Below are 14,368 nucleotides of genomic sequence, written 5' to 3'. Positions count from 1 at the left end.
CAGCACAATTAGTGCTTTTGACGTCACGAGAGCATCATAACACGACTCGTCTACCATCTGTGACACGAGCACAGGTATAAAAAACAGCAGAGTTCTTTGGCGATGTAATCGATAATCTAATTATCTGTTGATTTTGAGGCTGTTTTTTTAAGATTACATTTTTGACCCCCACTAGGCTTTAACGATAACTTTCATTTGAATTAGCTGATGAGAGGATCATGTGTATTTTTTCTCTTTCGTAATCAATACATGATTTGCTAATGTGTTGTACAACAGACAGCCAGTCCAATTGGATTTAACTTCAGAATAGGTTTGCACAGTAGAGCCCCGCGTACACCAATGTATCTATCTACAGACAGATGCCAATAAGAAAGGCGAAGGTTGGTTGCAGCGATGCTGGTTTACTGCTGAACTGAAGAGAGACCCCCTATGGGAATCCATGACAGCGAGCATCCCCATTACTACAAGCTTGCCATAAAAGGCGATTAAATGGAGAACGGAGTGCCAATGCAATGTGTATTGAAAAGTATTGGCTGGTTGTCCGGCTGACCACACATACTGTGTTGTATCTTTGTTCCAATGTGTCCGTTTCTCCGTCGTGTCCGATGTCGTGTCAATGGTGTACAAGTTGTGTCGATGGTGTGGATCGATCTCTCTGGCACCGTTGTTACAACTGCTGGCCCGATTATCCTTGATATTGCTGGGGTGGTGCTGTGATTTTGATGAAAGTTGATATGGCTGATAACATATGCAATTGTCCTTGATATGGGATATTGTTTGGACATTTTGGTTGAAATATTGTGGAAACATATATTCACGATATTGTTCAGAATAGCGTAAATACCTTTATACTCACTCACTGAGTCGCGCTGTTATATTAAATAAACAACGCCACCAACAATATTACAGCCTGTACCAAAATAGATTCGGCGTAAAAGGCAAATTAACGATGAACATTATATGAATAATCACCCTATCCCACCACACGCTGTGTAAAAATCACAGAAATTGCTAGGCAGGATTTGAATTAAGAAATTTTGAATTAATTTCTTTTTAAATCTTTAGGGACAATCTCGAATCTCTCTTGAGCCATACCAAAGCATTATACTATTAACAGGATAGGGTCATTTCTATAGCGCTTTATCAAAACCATGGAGTATGCTCAAAATGCTTAAACATGGTATAAAATATTGTCAGGGTTTGCTAGAGAGTAAATGGTATTGAGCCCTGTTCAGGATTTCTTAATATCTGCACAGCTGTCTGGTACACTGGGTAGTTGACGCTATAATGCCATGGCCCCATACAGTGAACACACACGACGCCATAGTGAGAAGGTAATAAAACGACCGAAAGCCAAGGTAAGGTGAAAATGTGTGTGTGTGTGTGCGTGTGTGTGCGTGTGTGTGCGTGTATGTGTGTGTGTGTGTGTGTGTGTGTGTGTGTGTGTGTGTGTGTGTGTGTGTGTGTGTGTGTGTGTGTGTGTGTGTGTGTGTGTGTGTGTGCGCGCGCTTGTGTGTGCTTGTGCTAGTTCGGACTGATGCCTATTTTATAGTGCCAGCACACTGAGATACCATGCCACCTAGACACAGTGTACTGACCAGTCCTTGTTTCAGCCCCTTTAGGCCGATTGCCAGGCAGGGTAACAACAAGTACCATCTTTTAAAGTTTTTAGGTATGACGCGGCCGGGGATCAAACCCCGGACCATCACGCTTCCCGGATGCTCCACCACTAGACCACGGTGGCGGTCACCACCACACTATAGGAAAGGTGGTGTATTTAGTCTGCTCATCCTAGAATGGTAAATACAAACATGAGAACTGTTTCATTTGCCTTTGAACATACTTTAGAGAAACACTCAGCATCCGTTTGAGAAAGGCACTGAGTGTGATGAAGGCGTCTGTAGCTATGCATGAACTCACTTATTTTCAAGAATTGCGAGCTAATTCTGATATCAATGCCTTTGGAAGGCTCTTTCTGAGTATAGTGTTTAAAATAAACAAAACATCAAATGTCTCTGTCGCATCTTCTAGAGAGCAGCACATTTTCGACAAGCCAAGAACAAGAAATAGAAAACAAACGGTTATTATTACAAGTAAGGACATATTGACAGGCTGTGTTTGTTCCGTTCAGTTATTGGAGCGACGGAAGCAGTTTTCTTACAGGAACCAGTGAAGTTCTTTTGTATCCATAGTGATGATTTGTTGCTTGGAAGACGTGTGGCCTATATTACACTGACGGTATTGTCAGAGCCAGGAAACAGTATGTGTAAAAGACCTTGAAATATACTTTCAAATGAAGAATTAATAGCAGGCGAATTGTTCTTTTTATATTTTCTGAGCCATAAACCTAGATGATGAATACGACGACGATACACACAGATATAGGAGTAACACGGGGTATTTTTGGCCATGGATGTTGCAAACATGATTGGGACATGGTATCCAATGCCAAAATACCTGGAGTCATCACTATTTTTCAGTGATCTATTCAAATTATTTTCAAAAACTATTACGCCAAATGGAATTTGTTTCGGCCAGTAATCTTGACTGGTTATTCTCTTGCATTGACAATTTATGTATTAGAATAGTCTATTTAACATTTAGGTTTGTTTCTTGTTCAACGCCGCAGCAATATTTCAATTCGGAGGAAATAAATTAGTTTGAACCAGACACTCCACTGATTCACAATGAAGGGGATATTGGGTCACAATGACATACAAGTCAGTGAGTCATCCGATCAATTTAGTCGACTCTTAGGCCACACTTTAATTTCATGTTTCAGGGATCTATTCCAGCTTGTCCACACAAGGTCGTTCGAAATAAAAATAAAAATAAATAACTTTGTCAATCACTTATTTATTTATATGAAGGTCGTTCTGTCTAGGAGTTAAAACTGCAGATGGCTTCTCAAATCATTGATAGTGTTTATATATATAACATTTTATATTGTATAAGAGGTTATATTACTAGCGGGAGAGATAATAAAAATATATATTTTTATATTTCATTTTTATTTTCGAGCTACTTTTCAGTAGAGCCGTGAAACGCAAAAAAAAAAATGTGTGGCCTCACGACAAACATATGTTGCTGGAGACCTATATCTTTACCTAGAATCCCTATGGGTGTAGCATTTCGGGACAACATGGCATGGGCTAAGGTTGACGTGGTAGGGTGTATATACCGTCTCCAGGATAGTTGGTTCTAACTCATAACATAAATACCAACATGGACTTTCTTTTCAGGTATCACAACATCACCAAAATAGTTCAACCCCAAAAACATCTCATTTGATTACTCTCACTGGTCTTTGAAGTATTCACAGTCTCATACGCATCCAGGCTAACACACCCGACATTGTCCTTTTTGATAAATCCAACGAGACCATTTTCTGTCCCTTTAGACATATACTAATGGTATTGACAAGATTCAGGAAAACAAATATTCGGACCTTGCTATCGAAATGTCCCGCTTGTATGCCAAGCACCAAGTTGTCCGACTCCTCATTGGTCTCGGTGCCTTTACTTTGCTACCTCCAAGTCTGTTGACTGACATTGGGAGACTACCCGTGTTTGCTGCCAGGAATACAGCCTTTCTGACAATCTGTGTAATGCAAAAGGCTGCAGTGTTGGGGAGTCTTCACATTCTACGAAAACTTCGGGGTGGGTTTGACTAGGCAGTGCTTCCAGGGAGAAGTCCAATTTGCTGTCTGGGCTACGTGTAGAGGGGGCAAAGGCCCTGATGATGAGCTTAACCAGCCTGACTGTGCCAGGATCACCCAAACCTTCATTGTTGCATTTGTTATTTTAATCTACTACTACTACTACTACTACTACTACTACTGCTACTACTACTACTACTACTACTACTACTACTGCTGCTGCTGCTACTACTACTACTACTACTACAGTTACTACTACTACTACTACTACTGCTGCTGCTAGTGCTGCTGCTGCTGCTACTACTACTACTACTACTACTACTACTACTACTGCTGCTGCTACTACTACTATTACTACTACTACTACTACTACTACTATTACTACTACTACTACTACTAGACAAGGTGCATCATCAAAGTGCTAACATTATCATCGGTCAATGAATCAGTGTACACCATTCGACCCTCACTCGTCGGTTGGTAGGACATGCATTGATACTGTACAACTATTTCCTCCCAGAAACCCCACGGAGTGTTCATAGTGAACCCGATTACTAATTTCTGCTTGTATCACAATGTTAATCATTGTGCCCAAATACATTTAAAAACTTGTTCTGCATGACATTAAGAACATGGTATAAATACAAAACTGCTACATGTATAAGACAAGGAATACGCGACTCGTGGTAGCGTAGTGAACTTAAGCTCGTGTTGTAAACTGTGCTAATGGCCTGCATTTTTACTGAATGAAGAATAGAAACAATGAACTATGACTTAGATGTTAAAACAAATCAAGCTGATAGCTGGTGATTTACGCCGAGCAACTGGGCCCAACACAAACTGAATCACCTTCATTGTCCTTTTTTGAATGTGAATTGAGATTTACGCAAAACGTCTGATTTAATTTCAGTTTTCAGCACATTTAACTTCAGTATTTTTATACACTGATGTCGCGTTCATTACATGAACATGATGTAATGAGCGAGAGTGGAATGTTGTAACACAGCAATGGCCATAACAAAGTTGCACAATAAAGCCTCCCTTCATCTTATCAAATATCCAGTAGAATCCAGATGTACAAATACAGTAAACTACGGTTAAAACGAACACGCTTATAACGAACTGACCGATATAACGAACTTATTTTTAGTCCCGCCCATTGGTTGTATATATGCTGTATATATGCTTATAACGAACTACGGTTACAACGAACTAAAATTAGTGGTCCCTTTGAGTTCGTTATAACCGTATTTTACTGTATGATAGTATTTACACGTTGGACGGGGGCGTTAGGGTAGGCTAGTGGTTAAAGCGTCCGCTCGTCACGCTGAAGACATGGGTTCGTTTCCAAACACAGGTACAATGTGAATAACAATTCCGTGATGTCGCTGGAATTGCTAAAAGCGGCGTAAACCATACTCACTCACTCTTGTGGACAGATTGGCCAGACTGGTGGTAAAGACAGTCGTTGTTTAAAACAAGGTGTTTCCCAACAAGGTGGGCTAATGGTGCCAGTACCCCGAGACCCTTGCTAGTCACATAGGTGTTCGTCTGTAGTCTCAAATATGAGTCCTTGACACATTCTATATGACAATTTGAACGTTCCGTTTATGGTGATAGGGGTGGTGGGGTAGCCCAATAGTCAAAAGCGGTCGCTCGTCAGGCCTAAGACCCGGGTTCGATTCCCCACAAGAGTACAATGTGAAGCCATATTCTGGTGTCTCCCACCGTGATACTACTGAAATATTGCTAAAAGCGGCATAAAACCATACACATTCACTCATTATGGTGATAAGTATGTATAAAATTTATCGAAAACGATTAATGTTATATAAATATATTTTAAAGTATATATTTTTATTTCATCAATCCCTGATTCAAAAAGAGGTTTCTGCAAAGGTAGCAGGGGCCCTACATAAAGATATATGGTGTAAAAAAGTGAAAGGACAACACATTCACGCTCTTTTAATGTGGATTCAACAGATTGATGATACATCGTACAAGCATTAGACAAAGAAGAGCAATTGCAATTTAAGCAAATAATACATGTTCAAGTATGTCACTCACAAAGTGAATGGTAGAGCATCCATTTCTGATAAAATTTCACTTGCTGACTTTTCGCATAATACCTATTCTTCCCAACATGATATCTAAGTTGGAGACCCGCCGTGATATTGCTGGAATATTGCTAAAAGCGGCGTAAAACCAAACTCACTCACTCACTCACTAAGTTGGAGAACGCTTTTGAAATGTGTCAAGCTTAGAGTGGTGTTTGAAACTTTTCATTTGTGAATGTAAAGTTTGGCATCTACAATAGCAGGTCAAAGGTTTTGAGACTAGAAAATTACATATTCAATTGGCATGCATTATGGTAATGGTGTCACAATTCCTGGAAGCGAGACATGGGTTATTTGTACCACACGATCTATAGTTCCATGGCTTGACATTTGTTATACCGAAAGGTGAATAGCAAGGTTAACCTTGATGTTGGTCTTAGAACGGATGGTCAGCAAATATCCTGCTTTTAAGGCTATAAATGAGTCTTTCATTTATGTCTCTCACAGCCTGTGTGTCTAGATAAACGTTTTGTTTTCTCAGTAAACTTCAGATGACAGTTTCAGTGAAGAAGGCACGAAAGGTCAAGGAATGAATATTTTCTCTAAGTTTGTATGTGGATATCGGTGTACAATGTTGAAAGTTCAATTCTTTTTACATAATTATGAACTTGGTTTATCTCTGAGATTGCTAAAAGCCAAACGAGTTTTTGAGAATGCACATGGTATTAATGAATTCCACGAATTCCACATGAACAACAGGGAGGTCACTTGCTATTATGTTAAGGATAAAATACAACTACGAGGTTTTGTTTGAAAATGTAAAACCACGAGCGTGGAAAAGCGTTTTTTTCAACCAGAACCAAGGAGGAATGTTTTATCCAACTGAGGGAAAAAATCGAGATACTTTGTATTGAGACAGTACAGTGTGTCGCGCTGAAAAAGGAATTCCATCAAAGCGTCCGAGAGAAAAAACATGTTCAACATGGACACAACTGAAGTCATGACATCATAAAATTGAACAACCTTTCATGACCTGCCTCGCTGACTCAGTTTGAAAACAGTGGGTTACCTAACTTAACACTATATGTGAGATTGCAGGTTCGATTCACGTCATGGTATTTTCATATAACTTTTGTAACTTTTGACCAATCAGAAATCAACATTATATTCCAGTTGTAAAACCTAGGTCTTATATAATTGAAATGTGAAGCAGGTTTAGAAGTCACCCATTTCAAAACTGAGGTTTGGAAGAGAACGGCTTCAAAATCTATGTTTGAAAGATGTGCTGGCTACTGATTTACATCCCAACTAGATTTAGCCGAGGTTGTCAGGAACCGAAAGCAATGTGGGGTAATACGGTGATGACCATCAGTTTGGTAGCAGTATCTTGAGTCTTGGCAGCCACAAGAAGTAGAATTTTCATCATAAGGTGCCAAGGCAACGTTCTGTAACACGTTCGTATAATTGAACAATTTGGATGAAATAGTGTTCGTGTTGGAAAATAAAACTGTTGGTGGTTCCTGTAATTTGAAATAATGTAGGACATTAAGAAAAACTGATTTTTTCAAAGACTGTTTCTTAAACTTTAAGCATCACCGTTTTCACAAATGTTGAATTCAGGAACATGCGGTCGTTCTGTGATTAAGTGGAGTATGAACAAATATTTCTAAGCAATATTGATAATTATGCTCTTTATTTGATACTGAAGGCTCTTACTGTTTGTAAATACATCCATCTGGAAATGTTTTAGAGTCACTTGGTTTCTTTTCAACGATACAAAGTACAGCCTTGTTCTTAAGAAAAGGGATGCATAACTTCATGAGGTTAGTATCACGATGTGTCAGGTGTCATGCTGATTCAAATCATATCATGCATACCATCTACTTAATAATACTCGACTGACAGCTTGCGACCGCCAGATGGTCAAATTCAACCCCTGATTCTTGATGTACATGTGCGAACAACGCAGCATCAGCGCAGGGCATCAGTTCCAGCTTCATTTTGGGGTAATGTTCTCAAGGCCATTTAGCTTTGACGTGGCAATAACGCCATAAACCAATCAGTTGTTTGAGCGTTATCATGAAGTAGGAAGTAACCTGGACTTCGATTGTTGTCCTTCAACTGATGGTGAACACCGTACAACACTTGCATTGTCTTCCACAAGGTATCTGTATAACGCCATTAGTTGATATCCTGGGTTAAAGTGGGAATGGCTTAGTAGTCTGAGGAGTCTTGGCAGTTATACCCCCTAGTCATTGCAGGATCCGCTGACTTTTGGTACTACATTCTAAATGGTATACAAATATGGTTTCACAATTTAGAGGCCAATCTCCTTGACCTGCATCGGCCTCCTGTCACAGTCAGCTTTCACACGGTAATATAAATGCAAAACTGTTCAAAGAGGATTTCTTTTCTACCTACTCACTCTTAGCGAGCATCCATTTCATTTCTTTTTATGTGGATAGTGTAAATGACTAGATTGTTTGATGGTGCTCAGTAGGTAAAAAGGTTGTTGGATACAGCTGAGGAAAAAATATTTAGTTCTAAACAATAACTGGCAGCGTAATATATTCTTAAAACCATTATTTGCACTTCCCCAAGAGTGTGATGATAAATATTCCCAGTAGAATGTCCTCTTGACAGGGAGAGAGATATACGTGATTGTTAGGTGCATATACTGATAAACATTATCCGAGGCTATAATACTGTCTATAGTCTGGCGGAGAAATGTTCTATAACCCGTACATGCATCAACAACGTAGACGTTCGTCCATCATGTGGGGCGGTCGGGTAGCCTGGTGGTTAAAGCGTTCGCTCGCCACGCCGAAGAGCCGGGTTCGATTCACGACATGGGTACAATGTGTGAATCCCCTTTCTGGTGTCCCCCGCCGTGATTTTGCTGGAATAGTGCTAAAAGTGGCGTAAAACCACACTCACTCACTCGCTCGTGCATCATGTCGGATGCTATTGGGCAGGGCATGTTCATTTATTATGTGACAAAGAGAAGAATTTAAAATAATACCATAGTTTTATGAAGTTTTATGTCAGTTTTCCTTCGCCATCTTTCCCAAAACTCGTGACCTGGAAACATAGCTGATGGTGTCAAGTATCAGGTGTGATGGAGATTCAGCGCCAGGTGTTGTTAAGCATGGAATTAAGCACTCTCCCACTTAATCATGATCAATGACAATAATTCATAGTCTAACGATTCAGAAAATATAATGTTAATGTGATATCGATAAACACCTGTACTTTCTAACCCAACGTGTCATGACATCAAGCCTGGAAGATAAGCGTTAGATATTGGGGGTTTAACGCTGCTTTGAGCAGTATTACCGTTGTATTACGACGTTCAGATTATTGTTATGGAAATCCCTAAGGATGCATGTCTTTCCGGTTTGGTTTCACTTATAAATGCAACGACAAAACCCTTTCCATGGCCATGTGAAGCTCTGCTAAAAGCAGGGTCAATTGTACGATTCCAAATTTATCATAAACATGTGTTGATGAATCACTATCAAATAGTGATGATACCGGGTTTTCGCGAAAAGGTGAGAGTGTCCTGCTCTATCAGTGGCACCCGACACAAACACATGCAAAGACAAGTCAACTGTTCACGTGAAAACATATGGTGCCAGTCCAAAAAGGGAATTGCATCAGACATACATTTTGTCAAGGATCATAATCAGAATGAATCTGATATTCTAACCCTGAATCATCGGATCCTTTGGATGTCTAAGGAATGCAACGCTACACAGAGAATCACATCGCTCTTAAACACGTGCTGACACGTGCCTTTTCAATATGTCAAATGATATCTGTTTTAACACTGCCATCAAATCGCAACACACCAATAACTTCAATAAGTGAGTGAGTATTGTTTTACGCCGCTTTTAGCAATATTCCAGCAAAATCAGACCTGGGGACACCAGAAATTAGCTTCATACATTGTCCCCATGTGGGAATCGAAAAGTGTTCTGCATGACGAGCGAACACTTTAACCACCAGGTTACCCCACTGCCGAATAAGTGCAATCACACTTTAATTCATCAGAGCCCCAAGTGCCATAATTAAGACTTAGTGAATTCAAATCCACGTGATTGTGAGTTAGCAGCTATTGATTCTGAAAGACGGCGGGGGCGGGCGACTAGCAGGGCCTATGGGTTAGATCCGTGAGTTGATGAAACCACAATGCTCGCTAAGTCAATCCACTTGATGTACCTTACCGTTATCTGTCGGCATGGTCTCCGTAAACAACTAGAAACTCCTTAGGGTAATGCAATTAGGGCAGACGAATCTTTGATCTCAAGACAAGCCGCACATGTCCATCGCAGACGTCGTGGATTAGAATCCTGTTTACAAATCGCTTTTCTGTTGGTAAACTTTTTATCACTCGGTTACCCATTTGAAAATCAGCTTGAAAAGAAGCTAGGATGCTGTAATACAATTAATGACGTGAACCATTACAATAAGGTATTTGCATGACACATTGTTTTAATGTACGCGAAACCTTAGATAACTGTTGTAATCACGTGAGTCGTGTTTTCAAGAGGGAAGAACCATTAGGATCTTAGTAGAACAGAATAGGTCCCAAATGTTTGTTTTTTACTGAACAAAAGAAGTGGAATTGTCATCTGTTCGAAATATTCGAGATCTAAAATGTAAGGATTCAGATGATAATGGTACGTTTATTTGGACAGTAATAAAAACATCTTTTCCAGCCATTTCCACCCAAAATACTTTTTCTTCAAAGGTTTCTTTCATGAACACTATGTGAACCACCACCAGTCCTGGGCATTGTCTGTCGCCACTAGGTTTTCCGCGACTGCTGCCTGGCCATGAGAACTACTTTCTATCACCTCATGCCCGAGGACACCCTGATAATTAAACTGACAGTCTTGCCACACTCTGGAAAATGTTGTCATCCTCGTATCAAAGAGCTGTTTCTTGGATTTAGATGGTCGTAGAATGTTTATAGAGCCAAGGGTATCGTGACTTCGACCTTCAATCACGACGAGATATCGCTGTAGGGCAAAAAAGGCTCGACCACCAGGTGTCATATTGTAATTCGAAAACAATTCCTGAGTTTAGGTTTCTGTGAATGTTTGGCTTACCTTAATTAAGTGTCACGTGACACAGATGAGTGGGCGTCTTCCTGAAGCGTGGGTGTCTTATTTTTACAATTTTTACAAATGATGAATAATTGTTCAAAACGTAGCAAATTTAATTTAATTTAATTTTCTAAATTAAACATATGAACCTTTTCCCTACTATTAATGATAGACATTGAAAAATGTATGCCAATGACTGAAATTGCTTCTTGTCATGACATTGACTTTAAGTGTACAGCATAATGGATCACTTACGTCTCTTTAATCCGTGTAATCAATTCATAATGTAATTTTCTATGATAACCATCGCTTAAGTAAACAGGGAGATCGATTGCCATTCCGTTTATCACAAATCATCGACATTTAGAAACAACCCCGCTATGCAATCTGATAGCACATCAGACGTATCGTACTTTCTTGTCCGCAGTATTACATTGTCAAATGTTATTGGAATATTTTGATTGCATTTAATTGCTCATAAACCTACCAAAGTGTAAGTCCTATCTATTGTACGTTGGTATATTCGTATATTCGTCCTCTATGACAGATTGAAATATTGATGTCAATAAATCTGTCAATGTTCATTAAGTGCCGTGTTGCCCTAATTGAATCAATGAATATTTGTTCATTTGCTTGCGTTCTGCTCGATGGGGATGCCATTTGGATGACAAATGTTTTCATAAGCTAAAGCGGGTCGTGACATTTAATAGAATCATTCGTGTGACAAGCATTATAAAGAAGGCTTTTCTAAGCCAAGGTAATCGCCAAGTTTGCTCCAATGCACATGGTCAGCGATCAAACCATCCTGTACCTTTTATCTTTTAACATTTTCCCACAAGTGCTTTTTTACGTTTCGTGTTTGTTATAGCCCTAAGCCATACGCTTGTATTATAGAACGCATTAGGAATAACCTTAAAGTAGTGTTTTAAAACTAATGATTATTCTTTCTGACCTTGATAAATTACAATAGCCTCTTATGGTCAAATCGTCAGACAAACAGAATCCCAATAACAAACACGCAAGTGTTGTTCAATACCACCAGGACAAAACCAACGAATATTCTTGTGTCATGCATATCAAAAGGCCGTTTCGTAACTTAAGTTACCACTATTTATAGTACGTGTACGCGTTCGTACAAACGTGTCTATTAACACGTCTTGTATGAAACATTGTAATTAATAAAGTTAGCGTATTTGAAAAGGGGTTGTTCCTTTGTGGGCAACACACTGGAGACTACATGTCCTTCTGAAGCACTGTAACACAAGCTGATGATAATATTTAGTAATGGCTACGCTTTTCTGTGGTTTGTTCGTTGAGTACACTATATAACGGGTATAGATTGTCCAGGCATGTGGTACTATGATATTCCATCAGTTTACCCGCTGAATGTGTTTGCTTTATGAATTTCTAAAAGCAAAATCAATGAGGATACAAAGCAATTGCCTGTTATGTAAACGTTTGAACGGCTACACCGTCTGAGATAGTGCGTTGTGACCACCGGATAGACGTTATGTAGAGACGTTATGTCACCGTCTTTAGAAGGGATGACGTCACGCAACATCGATGTACTTAAATCAGCTTTATAACAAGATTGTTCGTGTCGAAAATTTTTGGCGACGCAGCTGACATGTATATATATTTGAACTCGTTAATAATGGACAGAATGTTTTTTTATCAAAATTGGATACATTATCCTTTTGGCTCATTTCCGTTCTTTTATATCACCATCAAAAGTAAAAAATATGCAAAAATAAGGATAATAGGCTCGTTGTGAAACATGTCTGATAATTTCAACAAACGTGTTCCTTAACTTTTAAATTTGACATATCTGGAGGATAAAAACTAAAAGTATGAATCTTCAACGTCAGAGAATAATCTCGAAAAACGTCTAGATAATTTGCCGAAACATATTCCATTGGGCGTTAAAGGCAAAATAACATTATATGAATAGATCACTGAGAATCCATCAACTGAATGCGAGATGGCATCTCGTGATCTCGCATTCTCGCAGTTTCGGCATATTTAGCTCGTTTCCAAAGGTCGAGATCGCGAGAATGCGAGAACGCGAGATTGTCCCTTACAGTATTCCATAGTTAACCAAACTCTCTCACTCCCTTCTGTCAGAATATCATGTGTCAAAAACTAACATAAATTGTGAATTAAAAGCAATGATTTCTACAAATCTAATAACGCATGAATTGAACTTTGAAAAGGTTATAACGTTACATAATGACTTTGTTTGTGTGGAAGGGATTTAGGCTTCTCAATAAAGCTCTTGTGTAAACATATTCTAATTAGAGCGTTTCGTATTGTTGCGAAAACTGCGGACCAAATGACTTCCAGTGTCAACAATTGTAGTTGAGAGCATCAACGTGGTGGAGTTGGAATGGTACTTAGCCAACGTCTGTTTGACCGATTCAATGACCTCGGTCACTTCCGATTTATCTCTGTCTCTCTGACCTTGACCTTCCATTTAACTCGTCGCCATCTGTTGACGGAACCGACGCCGTAATCAGCAGCCAGACCACAAGCAGACAACCACAACACATCCCGATTAATGTATGTAACACAATACCTCCTTCCACATGTGGTACAACTGATGGCTTTTAAACGTTTTGTTCACGGGCGCTGATTTTGTCGAATCGTTTCAGGATCGATCTGATCAGAATTATCTATTCTTAGTTGACATGGTGTGAGTGAGCTTAAGCCATCTTAACGCAGAGGGGAGGGTGCGTGCCTTGGGGATGGGTGGGAGGGGTTGAGGCCCAGGGTGACACAGGACGAAGAAATTTACCTCTTAAAGGAAATTATTCGCACTAGAATGGTGCTGACAAACCCAGAGATGAGGTGGAATGGTTTAACGTGAAGATTATTTTACTTGCTTGCACGTGTGCGCGCGTATGTTGTACAAGTCCTCGCAATGTTGGTTTATATGCTAGCTCACCGAGAGTGATTGTTGCAGTTTAACGTGGATATTCCACGCAGACATCGTGTACTGACTTCGAGCCGGTTCTTGTAAACCGACTGTTAAACCCGTGCCGCCCACATATATTTATAAATTATGTCTCCTTGCTGCTTATTACAATGTGGTACCGATACAAAATAGCACCTCAGAAAGATTTGTTTCCCTGGTGTCAGGATACGAGGTGTGGAATACAGATATTATTATATAGGAAGACGTTAATTTTAACAAAGGAAACGCTTGATATCGGTTCTAATAAATACCCCTCATTCTGTGAAGGTTCATCCTCCAATGAACTCACGGAAAGTGAATGTCAATTCTTTTGATTTTTTATATCACTGTTTTATTCTATGTCACTGTATAAATGATGTTGGCCTAATCACAATTTCAACAAATACGTGTGGCTTCTTGTTAACACTGACAGGCATACAACAACCAGCTGTATCGCGGAATAAAATAGTTCCTCAAAAGGAGAGGTGATATGAGCATGTATGCTCAAATTTCTCTACAGTAACTTATTTTGAAGTTGGGTGACAACAAATGGTTGTAATCATTAGATGAGGAAAGTCCGTTAAGACTG

Source organism: Haliotis cracherodii, unplaced genomic scaffold (assembly GCF_022045235.1).
Source record: "Haliotis cracherodii isolate W230 unplaced genomic scaffold, xgHalCrac1.p SCAF_15, whole genome shotgun sequence".
NCBI classification, from domain to species: Eukaryota; Metazoa; Mollusca; class Gastropoda; order Lepetellida; family Haliotidae; genus Haliotis; species Haliotis cracherodii.
Note: the sequence above shows the minus strand (reverse complement) of the source record.